The sequence below is a fragment of the Trichosurus vulpecula genome, chromosome 8, assembly GCF_011100635.1.
Source record: "Trichosurus vulpecula isolate mTriVul1 chromosome 8, mTriVul1.pri, whole genome shotgun sequence".
Taxonomy (NCBI): Eukaryota; Metazoa; Chordata; class Mammalia; order Diprotodontia; family Phalangeridae; genus Trichosurus; species Trichosurus vulpecula.
The window spans coordinates 169,646,430-169,662,069 of record NC_050580.1 but is presented as its reverse complement, the minus strand read 5'-3'; positions in this window follow the sequence as shown (position 1 = coordinate 169,662,069).

The window sequence follows — 15,640 nt, the reverse complement described above, 5'->3', positions numbered from 1 at the left end:
CTGAATCCTATGTTTCTCTTCTGCCTCACTTTGCTATCACATGATTGACTCTTTCAGTCAGCCTCCTAAATGAAACTCAAACTCCAATAAATTTATTTTTTCCTTTTAAAAAAAAGCATACTTAAAAAAAGGTTTGGTGAGGAAAGATTGAGAATCCTTGGCAAAAAAAAATTGAAAATTGGACATTGTATGTGGATTTAGATGATCTATATTCTACCCTACTACTATAGGGGGAGGGGAATTAACTGGATTTAATTTAATAGCTGCAAAAAAAATGCTCTGTTACTTAATTTGACAATGCATCATGTGACTTCCCCTTAAGATTTGTTACTGAACTTTTTGGCTTTAACAATTATGAAACTCCTTCCTCCTGAATGAACTGCGAGGCCATATTCTTGGTTCCAACATTCATGCCAAATGCTTCACTGACATCAGTAGTACATATACTACAGATTTTGGCCCTTTCAATGAAAACAATATAGACACTTGGGCTATTGCTCTTCATACTTTCTTAGAGTAAAAAGACTTTGGTATTACAGCTTCTAGAACAACAGCTGCAGCATCCCAAAGGGAGTGTATATTTAGCTTTAAAATTATGTCTGTAGGAAAAAAAAGTGAGATGCCATTCTAAAGATGCTATGGTAAGTACCACATGTGCTTGTGGGTGACCATGGAAACATATGCTAAACAAAAAAAAAGAGGGAAGGGTCCAAGAATAAACATGAATCTTAAGCCCCACTGACTCATAAATCAATTGAGAGTAATATCTTTAGATTTGCCAAAATCAATTAATCAACCATTCATGTTGGATTAATGTGTAGGTCACCTGTGCAAAAGAATAAGGCTTCACTCTGAATTTTGGATGTAGTTCATCTGGAACAGTTTTTTCATGATACAAAGAACTGCAGGGAAAGCAACTATCTGTTTCCCCCTGCGAGTCAAGGAATTCTGCTTATAGCAATCTCCAATTAATTTCTATAGTAATGGTATTGCAAGAGATAAAGAAACTCAATCAATGGAAAAGGCAAAGTATAATTTTCAATGATGATTTTTCCCATATTTATCCATTGTAATGTGAACATATCCCTGGGAAGATCTGATCAATGGTTTGGACCTCTCAGGAGTCAATGGATATCTCTTTTATCTTACCACTCTTATCATACTTACCCTAATTCTTGCAATGCTTACAGGGCTTAATGTCCATAGGTTTCCACGCCCATGATATTCAAGTTACCTGCCCACATATGAACGCTCTACTTTTCCTGTCTTGCCATGATATGACTTTGCAAATAAATAATTGTGTTGCCTGGATGACTATTAAAGGTAAACCTATTGGTAGGTGTTCATAAGCTATGGTTTTAAGGGGTGCTGGCCTAAGAAATACCTTGAACATGGGGCTAGAAGTTGCCATCCCCCACCCTGGTGCTATATATAATTACAAAAGAGGAAACAAGGCAAAGTGCTAGGAGAAATTTTAGGAAGGAAAAATCATTTTCACCTAGTTGGGAAGGGAGAATGCATCATGTAAAATGGAACACCTAAGTCTGGCCTTGAAGTAAGGCAGGGACTTAAACAGAAATGGGAAAGAAAAGTCATTCCAGTCACAAGACAGAGCATGAACAAAGGTATAAGAGCAAACAAAGGCTAAGGAAAAGCTAGACAACAAGGACAAATACAGGTATTCATATAATACATGGAGAAAAGTAGTAACAGAAAATGCTGGGAAAGTGAGCTGGTCATGGTAGCATATGCCTATAATTCCACTAGGGGAAACTGAAGCTGGTAGATTTCTTGAGTTGAAGAATTCTGAGGCTTAAAGCTGATCAGAACATGAAGTCCATCACCAATATGGGAATCCACCAAGAGCAGGGGGACACCAGGCTAAGGAGGGGAGAACTGGCCCAATCTTGAAACACAGCAGGTCAAAGCTTCTGTACCGGCAGTGGGGTTGAGCCTGTGACAGGCCACTGCACTTCTAGCTTGGCAAGACAGAGAAACTAAGTCTCCACCCCCACAAAAAAGTAGTCTCAAGCTGTAGATTTGAATGCTAGAATCAGACTTCTGTGTTTTATTCAGTAGGCAGTAGGAAGCTACTAAACATTTTTGAGAGGTGGTGTGACATCATAACTGCATTAGGAAGATTGTGTAGGCAGTGCTATGAAGGTCGAATTGGAGGAGATAGACTGCAGAATAATCTAGACAAGAAGAGATAAGAGTCTGAACTAGGGTGGTTGTATGTGATAAATACTGTAAAAGTAGGACGTCAGGGAAGCAGGGAGACTTGTGGAGAAGTATCTTAACGTAGCTATGGGTCCTTCTAGGTTTTTCTGTTCTAAACGCACAACTCTAGGATCATCCAGAGGCTTCCTGGACTTTTAGGGCAGCTAGATGGTGCAGTAGATAGAGGGCCAGGCCTGGAGTCAGGAAGACTCATCTTCGTAAATTCAATCTGACCTCAGACATGTACTAGCTGTGTGACCTTGGCCAAGTCACTTAATCCTGTTTGCCTCGAAAAGGAAATGGTAAGCCACTCTAGTATTTTTGCCAAAAAAAAAACCCTAAATGGGGTCACAAAAAGTGACTTGACTGAAAGCAACTGAACAACAACAACAAAAACATGTAATTTCTCATGTTACCCTCAACATTTACAACCCTCTACGGTATTCATAGGGAGAGAGAGATGGGGACAGAGAGAAAAAGGGAGAGGGAAGAAAGGAGGGAGAAAGAAAGAGAGACAGATAGACAGAGAGAAGGAAGGAGAGAGAAAAAGAGAGAGGAGGGAGGAAAGAAGGGGGTAGAGAAGGAGAGGGAAAGAGACAGAGAGAGAGAGAGAGAGAGAGAGAGAGAGAGAGAGAGAGAGAGAGAGAGAGAGAGAGAGAGAAAGAATAGATAACTGTATTTCAACATAACTAGTTTCCTTTGTACGTATAAGTTAAGTATTTTATTTTATATATGGAAAAACATTATCATGGGAAGGGATCCATAGGCTTCAGCAAACTTCCAGTGGGGTCCATCACACAGAGCACAGAGAGAGAGAGAGAGAGAGAGAGAGAGAGAGAGAGAGAGAGTTAAGAGTCCCTGCTCCAAAGTATCAATCAATCAATAAGCATGTATTAAGTGCCTACCAGGTGCCCAGCAATACGGTAGAACTGGGCAGTTCTCTTAACTTAAATGTTGCCTTTCTATGATACTTCACATTTTCCTTTGGGCCTCTTTTACCCTGCAACACTGTTACCTATTTCAAGTCCTAATATTATATTTAATTGTCAAGATCCTATTGTCTTTGACTGTGTTTAATTTTCTTTCGACCATATTTCACTGATATAAAAACAGTAGGGGTTTGTGGTAGAAGCATACAATGGCATTGGCCTCAGTTCCCATAACTAGGATTTATCTATAGAAGGGGGAACTTTAAGATCATCTAACCAAACTTCATCCTTTTATACATACAAGTAAAGTTGCAGCTAGGATTTGAACCTAGGTCTTCCAAATTCAAATCTAGTGCTCTGTCACACAACTACCTAGAATCATAAATACAGAGCTGGAAGATAACCTTAAAGGTCAACTAGTCCAACCCTCTCATATTACAAATGAAGAAACTGAGTCCCAAACTGTGTGCCCAAGGTCACACAGCTAGTAAATGACAGGATTTGAACCCAGTTCCTCTGGTTCCAAATCCAGCATTCTTTCTCCTGTAGAACATAGGTGAATGCTGGCTGAGAAACTTCTGGCAGCACCCTACCAGTCCTCAACTTTTCTACCTAGCTCTGCCCTATTCAGGAAATTCCCAAATTGTATATTTCAGCAATACAAAATATTTTACTTGGGCAAGTCTAATAAGTATTCTGCATTAATAAACCATATGTTCCTTTTTTAATAGATTGTTCCTTTTTTCAACATTTTGTTCCAACATCACAAAAAGGCACATGGGGACAATTTTTCCCATTTTTCTGAGTGTGAGGATAGAAATAGGATAGAATTAGGACGCATGGAGCCAGCACCTGCATAGTCAAATTTGTAAAGGATGGTTGGGTACCCTTAATCCCTTTTCAGGATATTCCCCCCAGGCCTCTCAGGTGCACAATTACTTTATGCATGTTTTCCCTAGCTCTATGTCTTCATGTGCTTCCCGTCCCCCACTCACAGTCTTTCCTTCTCAATAGTTTCTTCTAATCCAAGGTGGACTTTGAAGGATGGGTAGGACTAGATGGGAAGGCAGAGGGAGGGTTTGATGGGAGGATTTATAGGAACACAGAATTATAGCTCTACAGTGGGAAGCAACCTCTGCAGCCATCTAGTCCAACCCCCTAGAGTAGAAGCAGGGCACAGTGGACAAGGTATTGGATCTGGAGTCAGGAAAACCAGGAAATCCCACTTCAGATATTTACTAGTTATATGATCCCCGCTAAGTGACTTTACCTTTCTGGGCCTCAGTTTCCTCATATGTAAAATGAGAAGGTTGGTTTCAATGGTCTCTAAGATGCCTTCCATCTCTAAATCTTTGATTCTTCATTTTACAGATGAGAGAAGTGATATCCAGAGAGTTGTAGAGATTTGCCCAAAAGTCACACAGGTAGAAATCTGACATCAGAAGTCACATTTGAACCCAGGTCCTCTGATGCCTGATGCAGTGCCTCCATACCATAAATAAGAGTTGAGAGGACAAGGCAGATCTTATAGAATGGCATAAGAAAAAAAAGGAATAAATATGGTGTATTAGGGGTTCATGAAAAAATTGACCAGACTAGAAAGATGTAAGAGAAGTTTAGATAAATAAGGTAGAGCCAGATGACAGAGCTCCTTGAATGTCATGTAGTGACACATACATTAAAGGGCAATCTTTGGGGTTGGGGAGGTAATGCTCCTATTGTCTAATTATTGTCTATTGTCTAACGATGAGACGCTGTTATGGGACAAGCAAAGTACTCCTCATATCACACCAAACCAGAGAGATAACCCTATGTAGTGGCCTTATTAATTCCTCCTTGAAGCCTTTCCTAACTACCCTGAATTACCCTTCCTGACTTGCAAATGATTTTCTGCATCCCATAATCTGATATTAAATTATATTCTCATAGGATAATGAATCACATGTTCTTAAAATTGGATATATTTCAGGGAGTCCATGAACTTGGATAGGAAAAAAATTACATCTTTATTTTTATGAACTTCTAACTAAAACTTAGCATTTCCTTCAATTATTTAAAATAATACCCTGAGAAGGTATCTGGAAGCTTCACCAGACTGCCAGAGGGAGCCATGACACACAAAAAAGGTTAAGACCCTCTGTAGAGATCTAGCACTGAAAGAGAACTTAGAGGTCATCTATTCCAACAGCACCCCCATTTTATAGATAGGAAAATTGTGACTCAGAGGGATTGAGTGAGTTGTCCAAGATCACACAGGGAACAAATGACATAAATGGGATTAAAACCCAGGTCCAGTAATTTCAATCAATCAATAAACCATTTATCAAGTGCCTACCATGTGACAAGCATTGTGCTAAGTGCTAAAGCTACAAAAAGAGGCAAAAGTCAGTTGCTGCCCTCAAAGAACTCACAACATTATCATGCCCTTTAGGAGGCAACAACATGCAAACAAATAAGTAAAAAATAAACTAAATCTATGTATGGATATGTAGATATAGATATGTTAAGTAGGAAAAATTAACCAAAGGAAGGCACTATAAATTAGAGGAATTGGGAAAGTCTTCCTGTAAAAGATGGCATTTTAGTTGAGACTTAAAGGAAGCCAGGGAAACCAGCAGGCAGAGATGAGGAGGGAGCACAGTCCAGGCATGGAGGATAGCCAGAAAAAATGACATCTACTAATTTCTATGACCCTTAGCAAATCATTCAAACCCTTAGTTCCCTCATCTGTAAAATACACAGTATCATCTGTCTCACAGAGTTGTTTTGAGAATGAAATGAGATAAGATGTAAAGTACTTTGCAAATCCCAAAGTGCTATATAAATACTAGTAAAAGATGATGATGATCTTCATCCTACAGATGAGACCACCGAAGTCTAGAGAGACGAAATTGCTTGCCCAAAATTTTGCTTACAGATAATGAAAGCCAATAAAGAATTATGTTGATTTTGTGAAAAAATATTATCTAAGTTTCCCTCAAATGAACAGTCTTATGATTTTGATTTTAAAAAAAGCAGAGTAGGTGAAGTAGTTCATTCTCAATCTTTAAAAACAACAACCACGACAATGTATTTAAATACTGACTGAGAAATAATCCAGTAGACATCCATTGCTAGAGTGGGCTATCTCTAGAATTTTAAGAGGTTTGGCCAATTGGACAAACCAACTAACCAAAAAAATTCTTACTGAATTTAAAATAAATTTGAATGTGTGGCTCAGGACCAAGTCAAGGTAAATCCCTTTAAGTATATTGAAGAGTTGTGGTTTCATCAGTCTATTGCCCACTCCTAAAGGGAAAAGGTCAGGACGGCATCATGGCCAATCTATGTCACCCACTCAAAAGCAGGAGACATTTTAACATTAACCACTTCTATTTTATATGAATCATACAAATATCCTATCTGCCAAATATAACAGCTGTATCTTTGTACATTAACCTTTTTCATCAAGGGTATATATTTCAGCAACAATATATCTGGCAGTAGAAATTGAAAGATACAATAATTTATCATCCTTTTTATAATATTTAGCACTTTAAGTTACCAAATTGTAGTTTCTGGGACCTCTGTAGGCCTTTTAGTTACTGAAAAGTAAAATTTTGAGAGGTTTTTCTCTAGAATATTTAATGATTTACTTAAATTTTTCTGCCCCCATCACCTGAAGAGTTTTAACTTTTGTGTCTTATATCTTACCATTTGGTGGGGAGAGGTAGTTTCTTTTACTCGTAAATACTTCACACTAAGATGATGAATTTTTTAAATTGTTTTTATTAATTTTATACCTGTTAAGTACCTCACTCTGGAGAAAAACAAAGATCACGCTTTTTAAAAAAAGTTGCTGTTTTTAAACACTAATTGCTGGAGAAGGAAATGGCAATCCACTCCAGTATCATTGCCAAGAAAACCCCAAATGGGGTCACAAAGAGTCGGACATGAGTCAACAACAATGAAAAATAAAAATAATTTGTTTTTAAATCCTGTAGAATTAAAGTCAAAAGTTCTGAGACAGCATGGCATCACAGATTGAACACCACTCTCAAAAGACTTAGATTCATCTTGCCTCCACCACATTTTGATTAGTATCCATTGACATGTTATCATTTTTATGGGCTTCGGTTTCCTCATCTGCAAAACTGAATGTGAGGAGACCAGACTAGGTGATCTCTGACCCAAACTCAATGATCTTTCCACTAGACCATGAACAAGTTCCCTTCCTAAAGAAAGTTTAACCTGATAAATACCTTTCAGTGATCATAATCAGTGAAAATAGGACTTGGGTCTCTATTAAGAAGAGTTATCATAAATTGTGAACTGGTCTAACCATTATGGAGAAAGATTGCCCAAAGGGCTATCAAACTATGCATACTCTTTGACCAAGCAGTACCACCAATGTATGACCCAAAGAGATCAAAGAAAAAGGAAAAGGACCCATATGTACAAAAATATTTATAGCAGCTCTTTTTGTAGAAGCAAATAATTGGAAATCAAGGGGATGCCCATCAATTGGAGAATGGCTGAACAAGTTGTGGTATATGAATGTAATGGAATACTATCATGCTATGAGAAATGGGGAAGATATGGACTTCATAATAACCTGGAAAAACCTACATGATATAGTGCTGAGTGAGCGGAGCAGAACCAGGAGAACATTATATACAACCACAGATATATGGATTCTGTGATGACTAACCTTGATAGACCTCGCTCTTCTCAGCAATACAAGGTTCAAAGGCAACTCCTAAGGACTCAGGAGGGAGAGAGCTATCTACATCCAGAGAAGGAACTATGGAGACTGAATGCAGGTTGAGGCAAACTGTTTACTCTCCTTTTTTTCTCTTGTTTCTTTTTTCTCTTGTGTTATTGTTTTTGTTTTTGTTTTCTTTTTGGTTATGTTTCCTCTTTCTCATGATTCACGCCATTGGTCATAATTCTTCTTTACAACTTGACTATTGTGTAAATAATTTCAGTGCAAAGTTTTGTGTAGGAGATATATCAGATTCCAAGCCATCTTGGGGAGGGAGGTGGGTAAGGGGGGAAGAAAATCTGTAGATCATGTAGAACTGAGTGTTGTAAACTAAAAATAAAAAATCTTAATAAAATTTTAAAAAGCGGGAATTTAAACTCAGGTCTTTCCTAACTTTAAACCCACTTTCTCTTTCCACTATTTTTTTTTAAACAAAGACTAGCTCTATAAGCAGTCTTGCAATTCTAAAATAGATGCCGAGCCTCTAAGAATTAAAATTTTGTCTTTTCATTGTCATAAATTTCCCAACTTACCAGAACTCTACAGCAGTCTTTTTCTCCCCCTCTAACTGATGCCAGACCAAACATAACCATCTTTTACTTAGCTCCTGGTTCAGAGATGGTCTAAGAGAAATGAAAAAGCAAAATCAGCCAGCATAAATAAAGTTACTGAATAATTCTTTTAAAGCTAGCTCTGTAAGTAGACCCTTACAATTCTGAAACTCAAGAATCTATAGATGCTAGCAAAAGCAAAACGGTTGAAATTACAGGGTCTTTACTTAAATAATTCCTCACTCTTAATCGGAGGGAGTGAGCTCTCAGCACAGTGCTCCCCTTGGCTGGTTCCTTTATATGGCTAAATGAAGGTACCACAGTATTTGGGCCAATGTACTTGTATGAGACCAGAAAGCAGAGAAATAGGGAGGAAATAAAGTGGGTGTCCAAAATGATTTGGTAAATGATAGCTCTTCTTTCTTCCATTCGGTTTTTTTCCTTTTCATGTTTCTAGGTGAGGGTTTAAATGCATTTTCCCCACAAGGAACGTGCTGAAGCTCCAAATTGTGGCTCCATCATCTCTCAACAGGAATAGCAATTTGTCACTTAATCCCTGACCAACCCCTAGCCCTGCAGGGCAATTTGTGTAGTTCACCACCCACCTACTCTTGACAGTGACTGGAGGCCCAAGGCAGGTGAAAGGAATTCAAAGGCGTAGGAAGAATATTGAAGCAGCTTGGAGGGGTAAGAAAATGAGCACTGAATTACTCACCCTCTTCCAACCCAGGCAGGTTTCAAGTTAGAGTAGGAAGAGTAGGTGTCAAAAGACCTAGTTTCCCGCCCTTTCTCTGCCACTTAGTTAAGTGACCACAGGCAAGTCAAAAAATTAATTTGAGCCTCTGTTTTCCCATAATGGGGACAATATATCCACTACTTAACTCCAAAGGACTATGTAAGGAAAAAGCTCTCTCTAAAGATCTGAGGGCTACATGAATGTGAGTTATTGTTAACTTAATTGTCCCTTTGCCACGACGAAGACAAAGTGCCTTCCTCTATCTGTAAAAAGTACTCTCTAAGGAAATCACCGTACCTTTAGATGTGAAATTGATTGATACCGTAAAGCCTTGACTTCCTCTATAGGCAGTAACGGGAAAAGGAGGGGGAAGAGACAGACAGACACTGAGACAGCCACATACAGAGACAGACAGACAGACACACACACACACACACACACACACACACACACACACACACAGAAATCAAACAGGAACAATTTTTTCAATTTTTTTTTCTTGTCCCCCACTCCGGCCCCCGCAGGATGAAGAGTAAAAGCGGAAGGATACAAATGAGGAAACACGAATACAACTTGCTTGCGAGCTTCCTTCCAGCAGCTATTGCATGTTTGCTCTCGGAGGGACGTGAAATATATGCTACGTGTTTTTCCCATTTTGGTTTGTTCTTTGGGGAGGGTTCAGAGTGGGTTTAGTTTTGGTTTCTAACGCCTATTTCTGTGCTATGCTTTCACATGTGATACAAGGGAGCACAGAGTCCTAATGCTACAAGAAAAGGCATCGAGAGCACTGGATTTAGTGTCCGAAAATCCTGGGTTCCAGTTCTCACTGCTGCGACCTTGGATAAGTTACTTCCCCAGCGTGGGCTTCCCTATCTTCATCTGTAAAAAGGAAGAAGGTTGGACTAGATATCACCAAGATATCTTCCAAGTCTAAATTTTGAGTTCCAATCAGATTTAATTAACTAATTAATATTAAAGTCCAAAATCTTAATAGCACTTCAAGGTTTACAAATTATTTTTACACGTACTATTTCATTTGGTTCTTATGAGCCTGAGGCAGAAGCTATTTTTATTGACATCTTACAGATGATGAAATTGAGGACAAATCAATAAGCATTTAAGTACCTTTTACATGCCAGGCCCTAGTAAGTGTCTGAGGCCAGATGGGAACTCCAGTCTTCCTGACTTCAAGTCCCAAATTCCATCTACTTATAGCACCTAGCTGCACCTAAATGCTGATAGCATCCTATTCACACACAAAATGGGCCTCTTTTCGAAGTTGTTGGGTTTGCCCACCTCTTCACTAGCCAGAATAGCTCCACGTTGATTGAACCACCTCCTGTTCCATTGGCAATGGCAAATTAGCACCAAGGTGGTTCGACCTTGATTCAAAGGAAGCACACAAAGGCTTCCAAATATTCTTAATAACCTCAGATATCATTTAGGCTACTCCTTTCATTTTACAGAGGACACAGAAGTATGGTTTAGACTAGAGGGCCTCTGAAACTTCTCCAACTTGGACATGCTATGATTCTGCAAGGGCCGAAACGTTTTGGTGACTTGGGTAAGATCCCACAGATTTAAAAAAGGGTGGGGGGTGGGGTGGGCAGGATTTAAGGTTATCTGACATCAAATCTAACGCTTTTTTCTCCACTCTGCCTTAAAGTAGGTAGAGTGAAATATAATCAGTTTTGCCTTTTGGGAGAGAGAGAGAGAGACAGACAGACAGACAGACAGATAGAGACACAGAGAGAGAGAGAGACAGAGAGAGAGAGACAGAGACAGAGAGAGAGACAGACAGACAGAGACACAGAGAGACAGAGAGATAGAAAGAGGGAGAGAGAGAAAGAGAGAGACAGACAGAGACACAGAGAGAGAGACAGAGACAGAGAGACAGAGAGAGAGAGATAGACAGAGAGAGAAAGACAGACAGACAGAGAGAGAGAGAGACAGAGAGAGACAGAGACAGAGAGAGACAGAGAGAGACAGAGACAGAGAGAGAGAGACAGAGACAGAGAGAGAGAGACAGAGAGAGAGAGAGAAAAGATGAACAAAATTGGATTGTGATTTAATTAGTGGGGAAAGGAAAAGACTTCAGGTAAGGAAACTCCTTCCGCTAAAGCTTATCCATGACCCTTGTCCTGGGACCTTCAGAGGTTAAGTGACTAACCCAGAGGATTACAGGGCCATTATGTACCAGAAACAGAAACTGAAGTCAGGACTTTGGACTCCAGGGCTAATCCAGCATCCAAGTCAACCTAGCTCTAGGCTTTGCTTCATCAGATCCAAATTTGGTCTTTTATGATTCATAAGCTAGTAAGCACCTTTATGTAGCCAATAAAAGAGGAAAAGTGCTCTTTTGTGTTGATTTAAAAAAAAAACCACTACCGCTGACCACATTCAGACTGTCTATATAATAACACAGTCAGTTGTGAAAGGTAGAAATAAAATGTTAGAGGAATCTATGCTTCTCTGCCTCTTCTAGGGGTTCCCAAGCTTTTCATAAGGAACCTTTGTTTTTTTAAATTTCTCTAAAGCAAGGTTGGGCCTCCCCACCCCTGCTCCAAAGCCTTGAGGTCACGACCAGAAAGAGAAATAGAAAGATTAAGACATGTGATGCAAGTGAGTTCTCAGAGTTGCTTGGGATATGAAAAAAGGAATAATGCAAATGGAGAACTCCTAGGGTTAGGAGTGTTGAGTTCCCAGTCAAGGTCTCCTACAGAACTTATACATTCAGTTTAAAGGGCACTTTCCTTAGGATAACCCTGTAAAGCAGGCCTGTCAAAGGATTTTGGTGCCAACCACTACGCAATCTCTCCTGTTTGTCATGTGACCTTCGGCAACCAACCATCTTCAGTCTGACTCTAGTTACCTTTACTTGGAAAGTGGGCCTCTAAAAACCTATCTGCTGCTGAAGTAGTTAAGCTTATTTTACTTTTGGCCTCTACTTACTACCAAGTTGTGCAGGTCTGCTGTAAAAAGTAGTGCCAGATCGTGATTCCCATTTCACAGATGAGAACACTAGGGCTCAGAAAGATCAAGCCCAGCATCACAAATCTGCTAAGTGTCAAAGATGGGACTTGAAGCCATGCTGTTTGACACCAAGGACAGTAATATGTCTACTATGCCATGCTGCCCACCAGCCAAAGAGGAGGCATGCCAGCAGCCTTTGGCCATATATCTTGTCCTTGCTTGAAATGCTACCTGGGTATCACAATATCAGACCATAAACTTGATTTGATTTCCTGACTTGCTTGCCGAGGATGATCAACCCATTAGAAATTCCTAGTATATGTCATACTATAAAAAGTCTTGATATTTCTACTCAATAAAGGAAATCAAACATAGTTGGCTTTAGATTTGTGTGTATGTGTTTGACATGAGGTATTTATTATTACAATTGAATTCAATATTGAATGTTACTAAATATTGAATATTATTATCAGCACTTGAATTTATGAAGCACCTCTGAGCCGAAACTGACTTTGACACTAGCGGCATGGCCTTTGTACTTGGGGATTTTACAATCCAGCTGGGAAGACAGAACATAAACATAAGGTTATAAATAACTATACAAAATAGCCTACACAAAGTGACATAGAGACAATAAGATATAATAGAGTTTACAGAAAGGACTAAATCGCCAGGACTGAGATAATTGGGGAAGCTCTCATGGTGAGAAAGGAATTTGAAATGGACTTTGGAGATCATGTCAAATATAAATAAGTAGAAGAGTGGGACCAGCATCCCAAGCAGAAAGAATCGTTTGAGGAAAACCTCAGAGGGAGGAATGAACATGGTCTATCTGGAGGAAATTATATTTGTCTGATATTGGAGTAGTAGGTAGGGGCCAGATTGTGACATGCGAATGGGAAGTGGACAGGGCTTCATGTAGGAGGTAATACCTGAACAGAGCTTTGAAAGGACCTAAAGATTTTACTAGGTGGAAGAGAAGTGTAATTCCAAGCATAAGGGACAGCCTGTGCAAAGACATTGGAGGAAGGAGATGGATAATTTTTTGTATAGCGACTACCCAGTCAGTCAGATGGGCTGGAAAATAGAACCTGGGAGTCACAGTAACAATGTGCAATAAACCTGGAAAGACAGAGTTTAAAGAACTTCAAAAATCAAACAAAAATTTTTATTGTGTCCTAAAGGCAAGAGGAAGCCACCAGCATTTATAGAACAGGGGAGCAACGTGGTCAGACCTGAGTTTTAGAAATATCCTTTTATCAGCTGTGTGGAGAACAGATTGTCAAGGGGATAGGCTAGAACCAATGAGACCAATTAGGAGACAATTGAAATAGCCCAGGGGAGAAGTAAGAAGAGCTTGATCTAGGGTAATTGATGAATATACAGAAAAAAAAGACCACATACAAGATATATTATGCCAGTGTATGTGGAATTGATACAAGTATATAAGACCAAGAGCCATTCTCCAATGAAATGGGCAATGGATATGAACACCCAACTCTCAAATGAAGAAAGTCAAGCTACCAACAACCATATGGAAAAGTGCTCCACATCACAAATAATAAAAGAAATTCAAACTAAAACAACTCAGAGGTTACACCTCACCCCCATCGGGTTGGCAAAGATGAAAACAAAAGGATAATGACAACTGGTGTAAGGGCTATGAGAGAATAGGCATCCTAATATATTGTTGGTGGACTCATGAGTCCAACGCAATTAGGATCTGTAAGCAAATGGTCAATAACCTGTGCAGATCCTTTGACCCTGCAATAATACTAGTAAGCACATACCTGAAAGAGATCAAAGACAACATGATTGCAGTAAAATATTTACAGCACCACTTCTTGTAATAGCAAAAAAAAATGAAAAAAGTGGGTTCCTTTCAATCGGAAAATTATGAATAAATTACAGTATAGCAATATAACAGAAGGTTACAATGCTAACAATGGGGGGGGGAGGGATAGATTCAGAAAAAATGTGGAAGGATTTTATGAACTGATACTGTTACTTGACCAGAACCAGGAAAATAGTCTATAACAGGGACTACAACATTTTAAAGGGATACAACCATGGAAGACTTAAGGAAAAAAGGAAATAAGTATTAATTATGCCAGACACTGCTTTACAAATATTTGATCCTCATAACCAGAAGAGGTAGGTGCTGTTATTATCCTCATTATACAGTTGAGGAAACTGCAGTAAAAAGAATTAAGTGACTTGCCCAAGATCACCAGGCAAGTATCTGAGGCTGAATTTAAAATTAAGTCTTCCGGATTCCAGGCTGGGTACTCTATCCACTGCTCTACCTAGCTGCCGCCAGCTTAAGAACAAAGATGAATGCAATAAGCAATCATTACTCGAAAAGACTGACCATGATTGATGTTTCTCTTCCCTGGCAAAGAGGTGATAGCTGCCTTAGAGCTGCAGCATGGGATATATATTTTCAGAAGTAGCCAAGGTGGAATTCTGCTTTACTAAATTCATTTGTTACAAGAGAGGGCTTTTATTGGGAGAATGCAGGTATTAGATGGAGGGTGGTAATGCAAAAAAAGAAAAGAAAGAGAGAGAGAGGAGAAAAGAGGGGAAAGAAGAGAGTCAATGAAACATTTATACATATACACACACACACACACACACACACACACACACCGGAGAGCAAAGGGAAATCCAGAAGGGGATACAGAGAAACAGGGCAGTACTGGAACTACCAAGTTGGATCTAAAAATTCCCAAATGCCCTGAATCAGGTTAAAATGTAGTTGTGAAATGTTTAACAAAATAAAAACAAAATACAACATAGATAATGTTAATTTGTGGTTTTCTAAGTCACTATCAGCCTATTTCTATATGAGTTTGATACCACTAATAAGCATATACTTCAGGCAATCAGTCCATATTGGAGATTCATAATGTCACACATGATCCTTTTTCTTTTCTTCCTTATATTAAGGAAACATTTATGTTTGTTGGTGATTATTCATTCCATAATAATAAAAAAAATAAAGATACGTTGTATGTAGATAAAATCAGGTGCTCTGCAGCTGATTAGATATGAAAGGGGTGTGTGGTGGGGGTGAGGCAGATAGAGAAAGGGAGAGAGGAGTTTCAGATGACTCTAGTATTGTAAATCATGGTGACTTGAAAGATGGAGTATGCTGCTATCCAAGGCTCCAATGTAATGAAAGTGAGAAGGAAAAAGAAGGGATCAGAATGACTATGAAACACAAAGAGGGAGAGAGAGGCTCATTTGGGTGAGTAGGAGCTGGGAAAGTTGCTGGGCCAGGTTTCTTGTAACCCACCATGGGTTCATTCTTCACCCTTCTTACAGGCAAGGTACCAAATAGACCACCAATATGTGGTTTCCAATAGTCTCTAATCTCCAGCTGTGGCAATAGTGCAACAAGCTGCATCTCTTTTCTCCAAACCTGGGGCAGGATAGAAAGGAAGAGCTCACTAGGAGGGACAACTCAACATGACTGCAGTCACCT